Below are 15028 nucleotides of genomic sequence, written 5' to 3'. Positions count from 1 at the left end.
ATGTGGCAGATGGATGTTACTCATATTCCCTGTTTTGGAACGCTTCAATATGTTCATGTTTCTGTTGACACCTGTTCTGGAGTAATGTTCACCATGCCCCTAACTGGGGAAAAGGACTCACAGGTGATTCAACATTGCCTTGAGGCCTGGAGTGCTTGGGGGGAAAACCCAGAATTTTAAAAACAGATGATGGGCCAGCATATACCTCTCAAAAATTCTGACAGTTTTGTCGGCAAATGGATATTACCCATCTAACTGGCCTACCTTATAACCCTCAAGGACAGGGCATTGTGGAACGTGCCCATCGTACACTCAAATCATATCTGATTAAACAAAAGGGGAGTGTTGAGGATGTTCTACCCTCGGTACCAAGAGTTGCTGTGTCCATGGCACTTTTTACCCTTAATTTCTTGAACTCTGATGCCCAAGGCCACACTGCAGCCGATCGCCACAGTTTAGATCCTGATAGGCCAAAAGAAATGGTAAAATGGAAAGATGTAATGACTGGTCTCTGGAAAGGCCTGGATCCTATTCTTATAAGACCCAGGGGAGCTGTGTGTGTTTTTCCACAGGAGGAAGAAAACCCCCTGTGGATCCTTGAAAGACTCACTCGAAGAGCTCCTTCACAACTCCAGAATAAGTAGGATGGAGGCCAAGTGGATGATGAAGACTCTCCTACTCGGGATGATGGTTCTTAGTATGATGGGAGAGTTACGGTGGGCCTTCATGTCTACCTTCCCCCTACCGGTGCCAGTGATGCATAATGCCCAGGTGTTCCCTAGGTTTTTCACAATTAAAGAGAGTTGGGGCTTGCCTTTTTGTCTTTGGATCCTCAGATACAGAGTTTTCAGGATGAGAGAACCTTGTCATTGGTAGGAAGCTTGTTCTTTACTGTGATTTCTTCATTAAAGGATAATTTTACTCATATGGATCTAGAAAGATCTAATGCTAATCCTTTTTATCAATGGTTGCTTTGCGGTATTAATGGAAGCTTTACTGATCTTTCTCCTATGGCAATGATTGCTGGAGGATATAGTGAGAAGGGACAGATTACTTTTGATTTGAAAGGGGCATTAGGCAACAGTCTGAGTAAGGGACAGAGCTCTGGATCATCTGATTGGTCTTCCTCCAATGTTAAGTATACCCCTTTTAAGAGAACTAATTATTCAGCTGCTCCTATTTGTGTTTGGCCGCTCTTTATTTGTCTTGTGAGTAATGATACCTTAGGTAAGAATCAGAAAGAAATAAATTGCTCTGCTTAGAATTGTTTTTATGCATTATGCTGGGATGCTATTAAGCACCCTTTTGCTTTGGTAATGCGCATGCCTCGATTTGTTCCAGTTCCTGTTGAGGCACCAAGTAGTTTGAGTTTGTTTAGGGAAAAGCAAGATTTTGGGATCTCTGCTATTATTGTCAGCCTGATAGCCACCACCGCGGTTACTGCTTCAGTTACCGCCTCGGCCCTTGCACTTTCCGCTACTGTGCAGACAACTCAAACCATTAATGAACTATCAGCCACTGTGACCATGGCCCTAGATAAACAGTCCACTGCCAATTCTCAGATACAAGGAGGCCTGATGTTGGTAAACCATCGGATTAATTTGGTTCAGGAAGAATTGGATATATTGTGGCAGATGGCCCAATTGGGATGTGAACAAAAGTTGCCTGGCCTTTGTGTCACTTCAGTACAATATGAGAATTTTACAAGAGCAGGTGACCTGTCAAAAGCTCTGTCTCAACATTTATTACAGAATCGGACTTTTGAGTTTGAGCAGACACTCCGTGAGTTGAGAGTGGCGATCCTGCAAGTGAATTCGACCCGTCTGGATCTTCATCTGCATTTTCTTATTTTAAGGAATTTCTGGGGATGTGATTATTTAGCCTAGTTCTCTGCTGTAGAATAGTGTTGATGCTTTGGATGGTGTGTAATCTTAGAGCCCAAACAAAAAGAGACAAAGTGGTGGTGGCACAAGCACTTGCTTCCTTAGAACACAGAGCTTCCCCTGACATTTGGTTAACCATGTTAAAGCAATAGGTCGCTGGCCTCCGGCCTCTTGCACCCCACGAGGCTAGTCTCATTGCACGGGATAGAGTGGGTAGGCTTCAGCAGCCCAAGGAGTTGCAAGGCTAAGCACTGCACAGGAGACGTCTGCGGTATAATGACTTTCTCCTGGGAGATAAGTCATCTTGCATGAAGGTTCTATGTCATGATCTCCTTCGCCCTGAAAAATGACATCGGGACTGGTCAGGGCTACCTCTGGGGATAAGACCCTGGAGAGGAGCTTTGTACATGTTCCAAATTTGCACATGGGGATTTGACCTCTATCTCCACTCCAAAGTTGTGGGTGTCCTATGGCTTCAAAAATTAATGAATAGGGGGAGATGTGAGGAGCCGCCCTCGCTATCACTATCGCCATTACAAGATGGCACCGACATCTGTTGTCAGTTGGAGTCCACTGTTTAAGCTCTGCCTCTCCCGTGGCGTCATCTGGGGTGATGAGCAAACCACCAATCCCGGCTCCACACGTCTCACTCGGAGCTCCTAGGCTTATATAAGGGGCTGGGTTTCTTAGCTTGGGGTCTCCCTCTCAGAAGCTGATCATCTGTCTCTCAAGATGCATTAAAGCTTTACTGCAGAAGGATCCGAGTTTCCTGTGACGTTCTTGCTGGCGAGACTATGGCGTAGGACACTAAATTACCTAGCATTGCTAGTAATTGGGGTCAGGAAAAAGAAACTGCAGCCTCCTAAATTCGTGGTAATAGTGCCCAGGAACACTACTTCTTCTTTCTCCAAAATTGGAATATCACAGGGCAGCACCCATGACATGCTTATTGAGGATTTCACTGCTTCCACATCTTTTAATTCTTTCTTTCAAGATGGCATTTGTCAATGGCCTAAAAATATGGTGGACTGCTTGTTGCAGTTACTATTACAGTTATTATTACATAAAGTTATGTATCAAAGGATACTACATGTTTGCTACACAAACATTGTTGTTCCTTAAAATTTGGGAGATCAAATGCAGTCTGTACAGTTATCTGTCATTCTTCAAAAGAGAAGAGTGCTAGCCAATTTAGCAAACATCACTGTTATGAAGAGTACCTCCTATCTGGACCTCAGATTGGCATAGTCATCAGCTGTTCTTAGCACAGCACTCTCTCATTTCTCACTGAAATCACTGGCTAATCATCGTTTTAGGATGTGTACCCTCAAGGTTCTTCATTTCCCAAGCACTGCCTGCTTAGGTTCCCTACAACCATTTTCTTGGCATATTTCTTATCACAAGAGCAAGGGAAATTTTGCAGCTTGGGATGTCGTTGATATGGTTGAAATTCAATGCCACTGATGTGTGGTGAGTGGGTCTCCAAATGATGATGAGCCTGTGCATCTAGGCAAAGTGGGGAATGGCTGGGCATATGCAATCTCTTAAATTGCCTCATGTTGCCTGATGCCTGCATGGCAGGACAAGTTCACTAATCCTAATGAAATGATAAGGTATATGATTTTTCCTTACTGATTTTATATATATATATGTGTGTGTGTGTGTGTGTGTGTGTGTGTGTGTGTGTGTGTGTGTGTGTACTAGAACACTGTAACGAGTGAGTTCCTTGCAGTCCAGGGCCTGCATAGAAGACATTCCTAAGTGCCAATTTTATATGTTCCGAGCATGTCACCTTCCTGACACAGCGAGGACATGAAACTCTAGTCCTGGCAGTAACAGTCAACATGGTAGTTATAGAGAGATACCCTAGAAAGGGATTTCAAGGTCACATTCACCTCTTACTGAGCTTTGCCAGGGACAGGGCCTGAATGTCCTGAGCTAATCCTTCTGTCCCACATCCCCAAACAGTCACTGATCTGTTTATCAATACTTGCTATTTGCAGTTCTACAAGAAAAGGCAGTTTTAATTGCCATCTTTTTCTCATGGATTTAGGGCAAGGGGATTCCCAAAATGAATGGAGAGCACAAGTTCTGTGCTGCAAGTGTCACTGGATTCATAGAAGGCCATGCATTTCAATATTTGAAGGAACATTTCCAAAAGAGACCTAGGCACTTGGGCTGATCTTTCTACTTACATGAGGGTCTCATGACTGGAGCACCATGTCAGCATCTGAGATCAGTGAAATGCAGAAGAGAAGCTATGGACATGAGCAGAGTGCTGATTCCTCTGCAGACTTGACATATATACAGTGCCCCAAAATGTGCATTCAGATGCAGTCCCAATGCTTTCCTAAAGAGTAGCATCTGTGCATCACAGGATTCCCCAGACCTGGAAACACTGTGGTGTGAATGAGGGCCTGTGTACTGCTCTATGAGAAATGCCTGAGGAGACTAGGCACCCATTTCTTCCCTGTCCTTTAGCCTGGGCCTCAGAGTAATCCTATTGACCATAATAGTTATGTCATCACCTCTATTCCTGACATATTGGTTTGTCATGATAGGCTCAGGTTCTCAGAAGGCATAGGTATACCTGACAATGGGACACAAACACTGCTGCTTACCAGAATGACAAAGAACATCTAGCATGTAGATTTGTGTGAGCTTCGCGCAAAAGGTTAGCCGGCATTAGGTCCCTGAAAGGGATCAAGAAGTATCAGTACTCTTAGTCAATGCAAATTTTGAGTCACCAAAAGCTGCAAGTCAGTATCACCAGAATTACAATACACAGCTTCTGAATGCTCAAACACTCAAGCATGAGAGTTGGGAGCAATTGCTAATCAATGTCATGCAGGAGATATTCAAAAATTTTAATGGTGGCTGCCCATGTGCCACCCCTAGACAAGTTGAACACTTCACTTGTTTCATCCTCATCTAAGTGCCTGAATTAATATCATTAGGTGAGTGGCCATTGGGAAGGTGTATTATAGGTCTGGTGAAAACATTTAACTTTTGATCATGCACTGTGTCTTAAAAGGCCAAGAACTCACTCTCATCTGCTGTACTTTGCACAGTCCTATCCCATTTCATTCTGAAATCACATCCTAATCACCATTGTAGGATGTGTACCCTGAAGGTTCTTAATTGAAAAAGCACAGCTTGCTTTGGATCTCTATACCTGTTTTCTTGGCCTATTCCTTATCACATATGCAACGGAAGCCTTTGAAACTCAGGATGTCATTCATGGTCTTAGGGCTAGGGGATTCCCACAAAGAAGGAAGGACACAAGTTCTGTGCTGCAAGTGTCACTGGATTCCAAGAAGGTCATGCTTTTTAATATTTGAAGGCAGAGATCCAAAGGAGACTGAGTTACTTAGACTGATCTTTACACTTACCTGAATGCCTCATAACTGGGTCACCAAGTAGGCATCCCGGAACACTGAAATCCAGAAGAGAAGAGATGGAAATGAGCAGAGTTCTGATGCCTTGCAGCTTTGACATATATAGGGTGCTTCAAAAAGTGCCTTCAGAGACAGGCTAACTGCTCTCCTATGGAAGAGCACATGGACCTCAAGGATTCCCCAGACAGGGAAACACTGCTGGGTGAATGAAGGCCTGTGTACTGGCCTATGAGTAATGTGAGAGGATACTTGGCACCCATTTCTCCCCTGTTCTTTAGCCTGGGCCTCAGCGTAGTCCTATTGAGTATGATTTTTATGTCATCACCTCTCTTCATGACATTGGTTTGTCATCATAGACCCAGGACCTCAGAAGCCATAGGTATACTTAATAGTGGGACACAGACACTCTTGCTTACCTGGATAACAAAAACCATCTAGCATGTAGGTCTGTGTGAGCTTCGGACAAATGGTCAGTCAGCATTAGGGTCTGAAAGGCATCAAGCAAAATCAGTTCTCTTTTTTATATTTTATTTTTTAATTTAAATTAGAAACAAGGTTGTTTCACATATCAATTCCAGGTCCCTCTCCCTTTCCCTCCCCGCCTCCCGTACCCTCCCACCAACCCCTCCAATATCCGCTCATTTCCCCACATAGTATGAAGCCCTCCTTTGGGGGTCCATAGTCTGTCATTTCATCCATGGCAGGGCCTAGACACTCCCCTAAGAGTCCAGGGTGAGAGTGCCTCTCTCACTGTTGGATGGGTGCCCAAAGTCCATTTGTATACCACAGATAAAAGTGGCAGGCTACAAGATCAACTCAAGAAAATCAGTAGCCCCACTATATACAGATGATAAAAGAGCTGAGAAAGAAATCAGAGAAACATCACCCTTTACAATTGCCACAAGCAACATAAAATACCTTGAGGTAATGCTAACCAAACAAGTGACAGACCTGTATCGCTAGAACTTTGAGTCTTTTAAGAGCGAAATTGAAGAAGCCCTCAGAAAATGTATAGCTCTTCCATGGTCTTGGATAGGTAGGACCAATTTAGTAAAAATGGCAATCCTGCCAGAAGCAATCTACAGATTCAATGCAATCCATATTAAAATACAAGCACAGTTCTTCACAGACCTTCAAAGAATAGTCAATTTTGTATGGAGAATCAGTTGTCATAGCCAAGAAAAGTTTTGGGTGCCAAAAGCAGCATATCTGTGTCATCATAGATGCCATGTCCAGCTTCTGAATGGCAAAATTCTCATCCAAACTGCCTGCATTTATAGTTTTAGCTGTCAGACCATTGGGAAGACATATTATAGGTTAAGTGGTAACATTTTAGATTCTGTTCATGCACTGTGTCATACAGGTTCCTAGACATTTCTTCTAGTGTACTTTGCACAGCTTTATCCTATTTCCCTCTGAAATCACTTTCTAATCAACATAGTAAGATGTGTGCACTCAAGGTTCTTAATTGCAAAAGCACAGCCTTCTTAGGATCCCTACACCTGTTCTCTTGGCCCATTCCCTATCACATATGAAATGGAAGACTTTACAGTTTGGGATGCCATTAATGTGGTATAAATTTCATGCCAATGCCAATTATGTGTGGTATGTGGGTGTCCACATGATGAAGAGCCTGTGCATCTAGGCAAACAAGGCAATTCCTGGCCAAATTCACCCTCTCAAATTGCCTCATGTTGTCTGATGCCTGAATGGCAGACAAATTCACTAATACTGACGAAAAGTAATGGTATCTGAGTTTACCTTACTGATATGTCCGCTGGTGCAAGGGAACACTGTGAGTCCCTGTCTGTGTTATGAGCCCCAGAAAAGCAACCTAGTGATCTCCCTGCAGTCCAGAGCCTTTATAGTGGACATGCTTGAGTGTCATCTTAGCAAGTTTGGAGCATGTCACCCTCCTGACACAGCAAGAACATGAAGCTTTTGCCCCAGCAGTAACAATCAATATGGGAGTTATAGACACACCCCAAGGCAGGGATTTCAAGATCACATTCACCTATCACTGAACTGTTCAAGGTACAGGTCCTGAACGTTCTGACTCAATCCTTTTGTCCCACCTCCCTGTACAGTCACTGCTCTGTATCTCAATGCTACCTAGAAGACAAGGGGGCTTAAACTTCCATCCTTTATTCATGGGAATAGGGCTAGGGGATTCCCAAAAGGAAGGGAAAGCACAAGTTCTGTGGTGCAATTGTCACTGGATTCCTAGAAGGTTATGCTTTCTAATGTTTGAAGGCAGAGATCTTCCACTTACCTGAAGGTCTCATGAGTAGGGCACCAAGTCGACATCCTGGATAACTGAAATGCAGAAGAGAAGAGATGGACATGTCCTGTTTGCTGATGCCTGTCAGCCTTGACACATGTAGAGTTTCACAACAAGTGCCTTCTGAGGCAGGCACAGTGCTCTCCAAAGAAGAGCACCTGGACCTCACATGATTCCCCCAACAGGGAACTCTGCTGCGTGAATGTGGTCCTGTGTGTTGGCTTATGAGAAAGACCCAAGGAGACTAGGCCACCATATCTACCCTGTCTTTTAGCCTGCACATCAGCAAAGTCCTATTGAGCATGATTATTATGTTATCACTTCTCTTCATGACATTGGTTTGTCATCAGAGACCCAGGTCCTCAGAAAGCACAGCTATACCTGATAATGGGACACATATAGTGTTGCTTACCAGGATGGCAAATGCAATCTAGCAGGTAGTTCTCAGCAAGTTTCTGAAAAATGTTCAGCCCGCATTACACTGCTATAAGGGATCAAACAGAATCCATTGCCTTAGTCAAGGCAAATTTTGGGGTGCTAAAGGGGGCATGTCAATGTTAGCAGAATTGCCATGTCCAGCTCTGAACTCCCAAACTCTCAAGAACAATAATTGCGGGCAATTGCTAATCAATGCCATGGGGTAGATAAAGTTTGGTACCTGTTTGCCACCCCTAGTCAAGTTTAATCCTTCACTTGATTCACCCTCATCTTCACTGCCTGAATTCATAGCTTTAGCTGACAGACCATTGGGAAGACATATGATAGGTCTGGTAAAATCATTTTAGCTTTGGATCATGCACTGTGTCATACAAGGTCCAAGACCTGTCATTTGCATTAGTTTGCACGGTGCTATCCTTTTTTCCTCTGAAATTACTGCCTAATCACCACAGTAGGATGCTTACCCTCAAGGTTCTTAATTGGCCAAGAACTGCCTGCTTGAGATCCCTACAACCATTCTTTTTACACATTGGTTGTCACATGAGCAAAGGAAACCTTTGTATGTTGTGATGTCATTCATGTGTTTGCAACTCCATGTCACTGATATTTGGTGAGAGGGTTTCCACATGATGATGAACTTGTGTGTCTAGGCAAAGAAAGGAATGGCTGGCCAGATGTACCCTCTTGAATTGCCTCATATTCCCTGATGCCTGGATGGCAGGACAAGTTTACTAATCCTAAACAAATAAAAGGCATTTGAGTTTTCTATACTGATATGTCCATTAGTGTACTAGAATATTGTGAGTCTCTTTCTCTCTAATCAGCTTCAGAAAAGTAACCTAGTGATCCCCCTGAAGTCCAGGGCCTTCATAGTAGACATTCCTGAATGCCATCTTTGCAAGTTGGGAGTATGTCACCCATCTAATACAATGAGAACATGAAGCTCTTACCTTGGAACTAACAACATGCATGGTAGGTTGGTAGAAAGCTGAAGGTGAGGAAGTAAACATCAAATTCACCTATCACTGAGCTTTGCAAGGCTGAGGAATTGAATTTCCTTACCCAAATCCTTGTGCTCCAACTCCTTCGTGCAACCTCTGCTCCAATTTTCTTGGTCATGTCCTTTGGAATTCTCTAAGACAGGGTAGTTTGGATTACCAGCCTGGACTCATGGACTGAGTTCTACAGCATTCCCAAAAGGAAGACAATGCTAGCATTTGGTTCTATGGATGTAATTGGTTGTCTAGAAGGTCATCCATTTCAGTAGGTGAAGCCCGAGTACCTAAAACAAGCAAGGCCCTTGGACAATCTTTCCACTTATCAGAAGGTAACATGACTGGAGCTACAAATCAACATTCTAGATCACTGAAAGTCAGAAGAGAAGAGGGTGCCATGAGCAGTGAGATGGTCTGTGGCAGTCTTGCCATGTGTAGAGTCTCACAACAAGTACCTTTTGAGATAACACTCAGTGCTCTCCTGATGAAGTGGACCTGGACCTCACAGGATTCCACAGACTGGGAAACATTGCTGGGGAATGAGGGCCTGTGTACTGGCTTATGAGAAAGGCCTGAGTAGACTAGACCCCCATTTCTTCCCTGTCCTTTAGCATGTGCCTCAGTGTAATCCTATTGAGCATGGTTTTTATATCATCAACTGAGTTCATGACAATGGTTTGTCATCATAGTCCCAGGTACTCAGAGGGCACAGTTATATCTGACAGAGAAACACAAATCCTGCTGTTTACCAGCACAGTAAAAACATCATATGGGGTTGGCCTTAGTGAGTTTCAGACATATGGTCAGCCTGCTTTAATCTCCTGCAAGAGTTCGAGGAGAATCAGTTCTCTTCATCAAGGCCCTTTCGAGGTTCAAGAAGAGGCATGTCAGGTTCAGAAGAATTTGCCATAACCAGTGTCTGAACACCCAATTCCTTCGAGCAGAATAATTGGGGACACTTGATAATCAATGGCAAGGGATGCCTTTTCAAAACTGTAAGTGGTGGCCTGTCTACTAACGCAGGTAAGTTTAACCTTTTAATTGTTTTATGCTTTTACTTCCATAGGCAGAGATCTGAGTAGTCTTCTGTGACAAGATCAAGTATGTTTCGTGTTGACCACAAGTGAGTATGAGTGTGTAAAAATTAGTGCTTTGGTGAGGAGTGGTTCACTTTTGATGTGTTTATGTCTTGTTCCCCTCGGTAGCAGACCCTGGGTGGTGCCTTTGAGCAGTGACCATGGGTTATGGGTTTCTCTTGTAAGTGATTTCTCCCCAACAAAATTCAACTACCTTGTCCTTATGCCATGTATGTTAATTTTCAGTTCTACAGGTCCCCAGAATTTGCAATTTGAATGGGGTCTCATCGATGTGGCTTAATCACTTGGCACACAAATCCCAGCCACCAGCTCCCTGCTGTGTTGATGGAGCACAAATGCAAGCCGAACTCCAGCTCCCTGTTTCTTTTGCTCTCCCAGGACTTAGAGGGTTTCCTCCTCTACTTCTTGTCCATGTGTGTGTGAGCATAAGCAGATATGCTTGGAGTAGGAGTAACTCTGGCTCTGAAATTGGCTGCTCAGCATGCCCAGAGACCCACATAGACCTGCCCACTGCTGCAACTGTGCTCAACCCATGCTCCCCCTCCCACACAAGTCCAGTGATTTACAGGAGGATTGCTTTCATCCTTCTTTTAACAAAATACAGGTCATTCTAAACTTATGTGAAAGCCACATAGAATTCAGAAACTCCATTGGGACAGAGTAAACATCCAGAATTTGGATTCTGCTTGGGTGTACACCCGAACCTCTGTTGGACAAACATAGTTACTGCAATTTATAACCTACAATTAAAAACAAACACCACATTCTTCAGAGGAGGATATCTCTGACAGAAACCATAGCTTTCCTTGTGTTTTAAGCTAGTAATAATAATTAATATTAACTAGTTTATGACAATGGCAGATTATCTTACAGGGCAGAATGTTAGGGATATTTTTGTTTCTTATACGGATTGGATTTGGGAAGAGGATTATGACTTACAAAGAATATACCTACATTAAATACTAGAGATTAAGTTCATAGTACATATTTGTAAATAAAGGGCTTGAGAATTTAGCAAAGTACAAGGAATTTGTGGAAACACATAGATCCTACGAGAAAATACTGACAAATTACAGAGACATTTTCAAAATATTGAAAGCATCAATGGGTATATGACAAACATTATGGGAGGCAAGGAACACTTACATAAAAGCATTGAGCATATTAAATATGACCACAAGGATCTAATGAAAATAATTCATAACATGGAATGCAAAAATGTCCAACTAGAAGACAGAATTTAATCTATGTCTGGTGCTTTAGTGACCATAATAGGAAGAATGCAAAATAAAACTAACAGACTGGCAGAAACACCTCATTCCATGTCTAATGAGTGGATTAATAAAAATCAAAGACAGAAACTTCAGATTGGAAAAATGAAAACACAATTTTTTCTTCATCTGAAGATAATAATAAGCTAGCAGAACATTGTTTCAAGAAGGCAGCTTACATGCCATTCAAACAATCTCTAAAGATACGAATATTAAATATTTAGGATCACATAAAATGAGGAGAGTCTTATATAAATGAGAACAAGAAACTGACCAAATCTGTAAAATATTTAATAACTTGTATGGTCCAGGTTGTTCAAGCACTCTGAAGAGCAATGGTAAATAAATTATATGCCTTAGAAGACCTTCAGTCTGATACATTGGAATATGCGCTACAAATAATAGGGCCTGAAAAAAGTTTTAAAATTACCTACAACACTCAACAGCCAGTAAGACCTTCCTTAGGTTGTTTTGCATTCTGCTATACCTTTTCCAGTGGCTATGAATGATAAAACAGCATGAAACAACACCCAAAAAGCTTCATTACATATCAATGGGAAGAAATACAGATCTAATATCTGTATTTAGAAATAAGTATCTAAAAGACATCAAGGAGGCAATAACCTTTTATGACATGCACTCATCATACATTAGACAATAAGTAAATACATGAGCAAGGAGCAATAGAGTTACCTCAAATATTGGGGTCAATGAATATCAGCTGTCCTTGAAAATTTGTCTCACATAGAATGGAGCACTTAATTGTGGAAAGGAGCAAAAGCCTTCAATCTTCAGGGATTAAAAAAAGGCTATCAAATTCCCCCAAGTTAAGATTAATGTTGAGGGCCGGGCGTTGGTGGCGCACGCCTTTAATCCCAGCACTCGGGAGGCAGAGGCAGGCGGATCTCTGTGAGTTCGAGACCAGCCTGGACTACCAAGCGAGTTCCTGGACAGTCTCCAAAGCCACAGAGAAACCCTGTCTCGAAAAACCAAAAAAAAGATTAATGTTGACAGTCTAAGCTTATCCAGAGACTCAAGCTACATATGATGAGCACCTGTTGTCTGTCTGCTGTACAGAAGGTTTTAATTCTTGTCATAAGACTCATAAACCGGAGAAACAATAGATCCCCTTACCAAAGTGTTACAGGGACTGAGGAAACAACACAGTTAATTTTTACAAATATTGTCCAGAGCAGTAGAATTACGGTAAAAGTTTCAGATTCTAGACAAATTCTCTGAGAATCCATACATCATGGGAATGCAAATCCACAAAGCAAAAAGTGGTTTGACCCTTAAATACCAGATCAGCACCATTGGATGGAGGGGTCCTGTATACAATCAGAATTTAGTATAACAATTATAACACTATCAGTATGCTATGATAAGAGATGTAACATCCAAAGTTTTGAAAATCAAACAAAATGCCAGTCTATGATGTCACAGCAGCTTGGGTAGGAGATGCAAACTCTAAAGCTTTAAAATGACATCAAAATACCAAAGCCATTTTGCAATGTTGTCTGTCACACTTCAAAAGGGAAGTGTGCTAGCCATATTCCAGAAACCTCACTGCTGTCAAGAGGACACCTTAGTCAGTTACTTGAATTAGATAACATGAATAGATGTGTTGAAATTGGAGTTTGAGGGAGGGAGCTTAATGAAGAATGAGATAGGAAATCATGGGAGACACTAAGATTTAATATAGAAAATTCAACTTAGAAAAATTCACTTCACATTGAGGTGGTTAAAAGAAATATTAGAAAATGCCATTCACACAATTGTGGTCTTTTAAATCTAGAAACATAGAGGATACAATAATATTTGGCTGCCTTGTCAGTGATCTTGACATGGTAGCTCCACTCTATGTAACCTAAAATGGCGGTGGAGTAAAATGGTATAAATTGATCATTTTACCAGGAATCCAAACATAACCGCCAAGACAGGGAAATCATAGAAATCCTATTCCTTGAACGCCTAAGGTCATAGGTCCTTAGGTTCTCTAAACTATAGTCATAGTAATGTTGCACATGGACAATCCTATAGGATTCGATGCTTAACTCTCCTGCCTGATGTGTAAAGATATCTTTGTGATTCCAACCTGAAAAAAATAGAAACAAAAATTTGTAAATATGGAAATGTGTAAAGAATTCTCTATTTGAATTGATAGAGCAAGTGATCCTGAATATTGACAGAGGATAGGAAATCTATACCAAAATATGTTTGTTCTGACTTTTTCTACAAATGGGTAAAAATTCATAATGAGACTATGTTAAGAGAAACGAAGCCAGATGCCGTTTATGATATTTTTGGCAAGATTAAGGCAGTTCAATCAAGGCACTTCTTCCATTTGTGTTTATTATCATGACGTTTATTACTTGGGGGGGATGCTGAAGCCTTGCACAGCAACAGTGATTTATATGGCTTTCTTAAAACTAAAGCAGATATTTTCCAGAATATTAGGCATTCACACTCATAAATGAGATAGCAAGAAGCTTGAATAACATATTTCAAGGAAAATTCTTTTGTCAGAAACAGACGCATTTTCTACAAGAACATACAAAGTGCACTGCAACTTTTAATTCCCTTGATGGTTTCTGTGGGAGAAAAGTATACATTAGCAATGGACTAGGATAAGCTTCCCTATTCATTATCCCTTTCATTAAATATTACTATGTGAAGGTATCTATTGAACGCACCTGAAATCTGAACTCCCAAGTGTTACTTTCATGTTATCCCAGCAAAATACAAAAAAATTCTTTTGTCTTCATTTGGATTGATCTAAATTATTACAAGAATGGGGTTTGTGGTTTATCATTGTTAGAATTGAGAATCAGAGTGTGTCTTCTTCCTTTCCTAAGGTTTGTGTGCAACTACCTAGCTCTTTATGTTCTCATGGGAGTGTTCTTCAGAGGCATCGATTTGAGTGAAGTGCCTTGGGTAAGTCAGAGTTGTGTATCTCTTTGCACCATACAATGTGTGTGAATGATATGTGGTATTCATTGGATACACACAGTATAGCAAAAATGTATCTCATACTTCCAAAGTTGGGTGTCAAACACTTACTACTTTTGTGATATGGGACCTTACCATCAAAAAAGTACAATGTACTCCATTTATTGACATGATTGTAACAACTTGGTGCTTATTCTGTCAGAATATGGAAGCAGATTGATGTGGTAACCGTTGACCACTATCATCCAGATATATTTAGTAAAAAGTAAAGCAAAGAAATGATTCTAACAACAAGGTCAATATTCTCCCATCTGTAGAAAGTTAAGGACAAAGGGATGAGACTGTCCCCATGGTAATTCTCAGTAATGTTGGCAGGTAATCCTCCAGTATCTGCTTCTCTTTTCCCCAATGCTGAAATTTTTCATGGCAGGGTCCATGAGATGTAAGTGATGATTTCACTGTTTTCACATCTTTTAATTATTTCTCAAGCTGGTATTAGTCAATGGCTTAAAAACAAGGTTTACTGTATCTTGTTGTATAGTATTACAGAAAGTAATGTATCAAAGGATACAACCTGTTTGCCACACCAATAATTGTTATTCCTTCAAAATCTTGGGGACAAAAGCTAGACTTCCTTGTCATGTATCATTCTTAAAACAGGAAAAGAACTAGCCATATTTGGGAAACATTACTTTTGTCAAAAAGACCTCTTATCT

The 15028-nt window shown here is 41.4% G+C and overlaps 4 non-coding genes across 4 annotated transcripts; all 4 read right to left on the bottom strand.

The window, feature by feature from the left end:
- Positions 1 to 4367: 4367 nt before the first annotated feature.
- On the bottom strand, positions 4368 to 4448 carry LOC121134859. The gene has a single exon (XR_005872068.1). It is a non-coding gene; the product is annotated as a small nucleolar RNA SNORD115 (small nucleolar RNA).
- Positions 4449 to 5562: 1114 nt separating this feature from the next.
- LOC121134884 lies at positions 5563 to 5641 on the bottom strand. Its single transcript, XR_005872092.1, has one exon. It is a non-coding gene; the product is annotated as a small nucleolar RNA SNORD115 (small nucleolar RNA).
- Positions 5642 to 7839: 2198 nt separating this feature from the next.
- On the bottom strand, positions 7840 to 7918 carry LOC121134875. Its single transcript, XR_005872083.1, has one exon. It is a non-coding gene; the product is annotated as a small nucleolar RNA SNORD115 (small nucleolar RNA).
- A 1691-nt stretch (positions 7919 to 9609) lies between these two features.
- On the bottom strand, positions 9610 to 9688 carry LOC121134824. Its single transcript, XR_005872033.1, has one exon. It is a non-coding gene; the product is annotated as a small nucleolar RNA SNORD115 (small nucleolar RNA).
- Positions 9689 to 15028: the final 5340 nt, after the last annotated feature.

The sequence above is a fragment of the Mesocricetus auratus genome, unplaced genomic scaffold, assembly GCF_017639785.1.
Source record: "Mesocricetus auratus isolate SY011 unplaced genomic scaffold, BCM_Maur_2.0 Super-Scaffold_100030, whole genome shotgun sequence".
Taxonomy (NCBI): Eukaryota; Metazoa; Chordata; class Mammalia; order Rodentia; family Cricetidae; genus Mesocricetus; species Mesocricetus auratus.
This window is presented reverse-complemented; position numbering and strand designations above follow the sequence as displayed.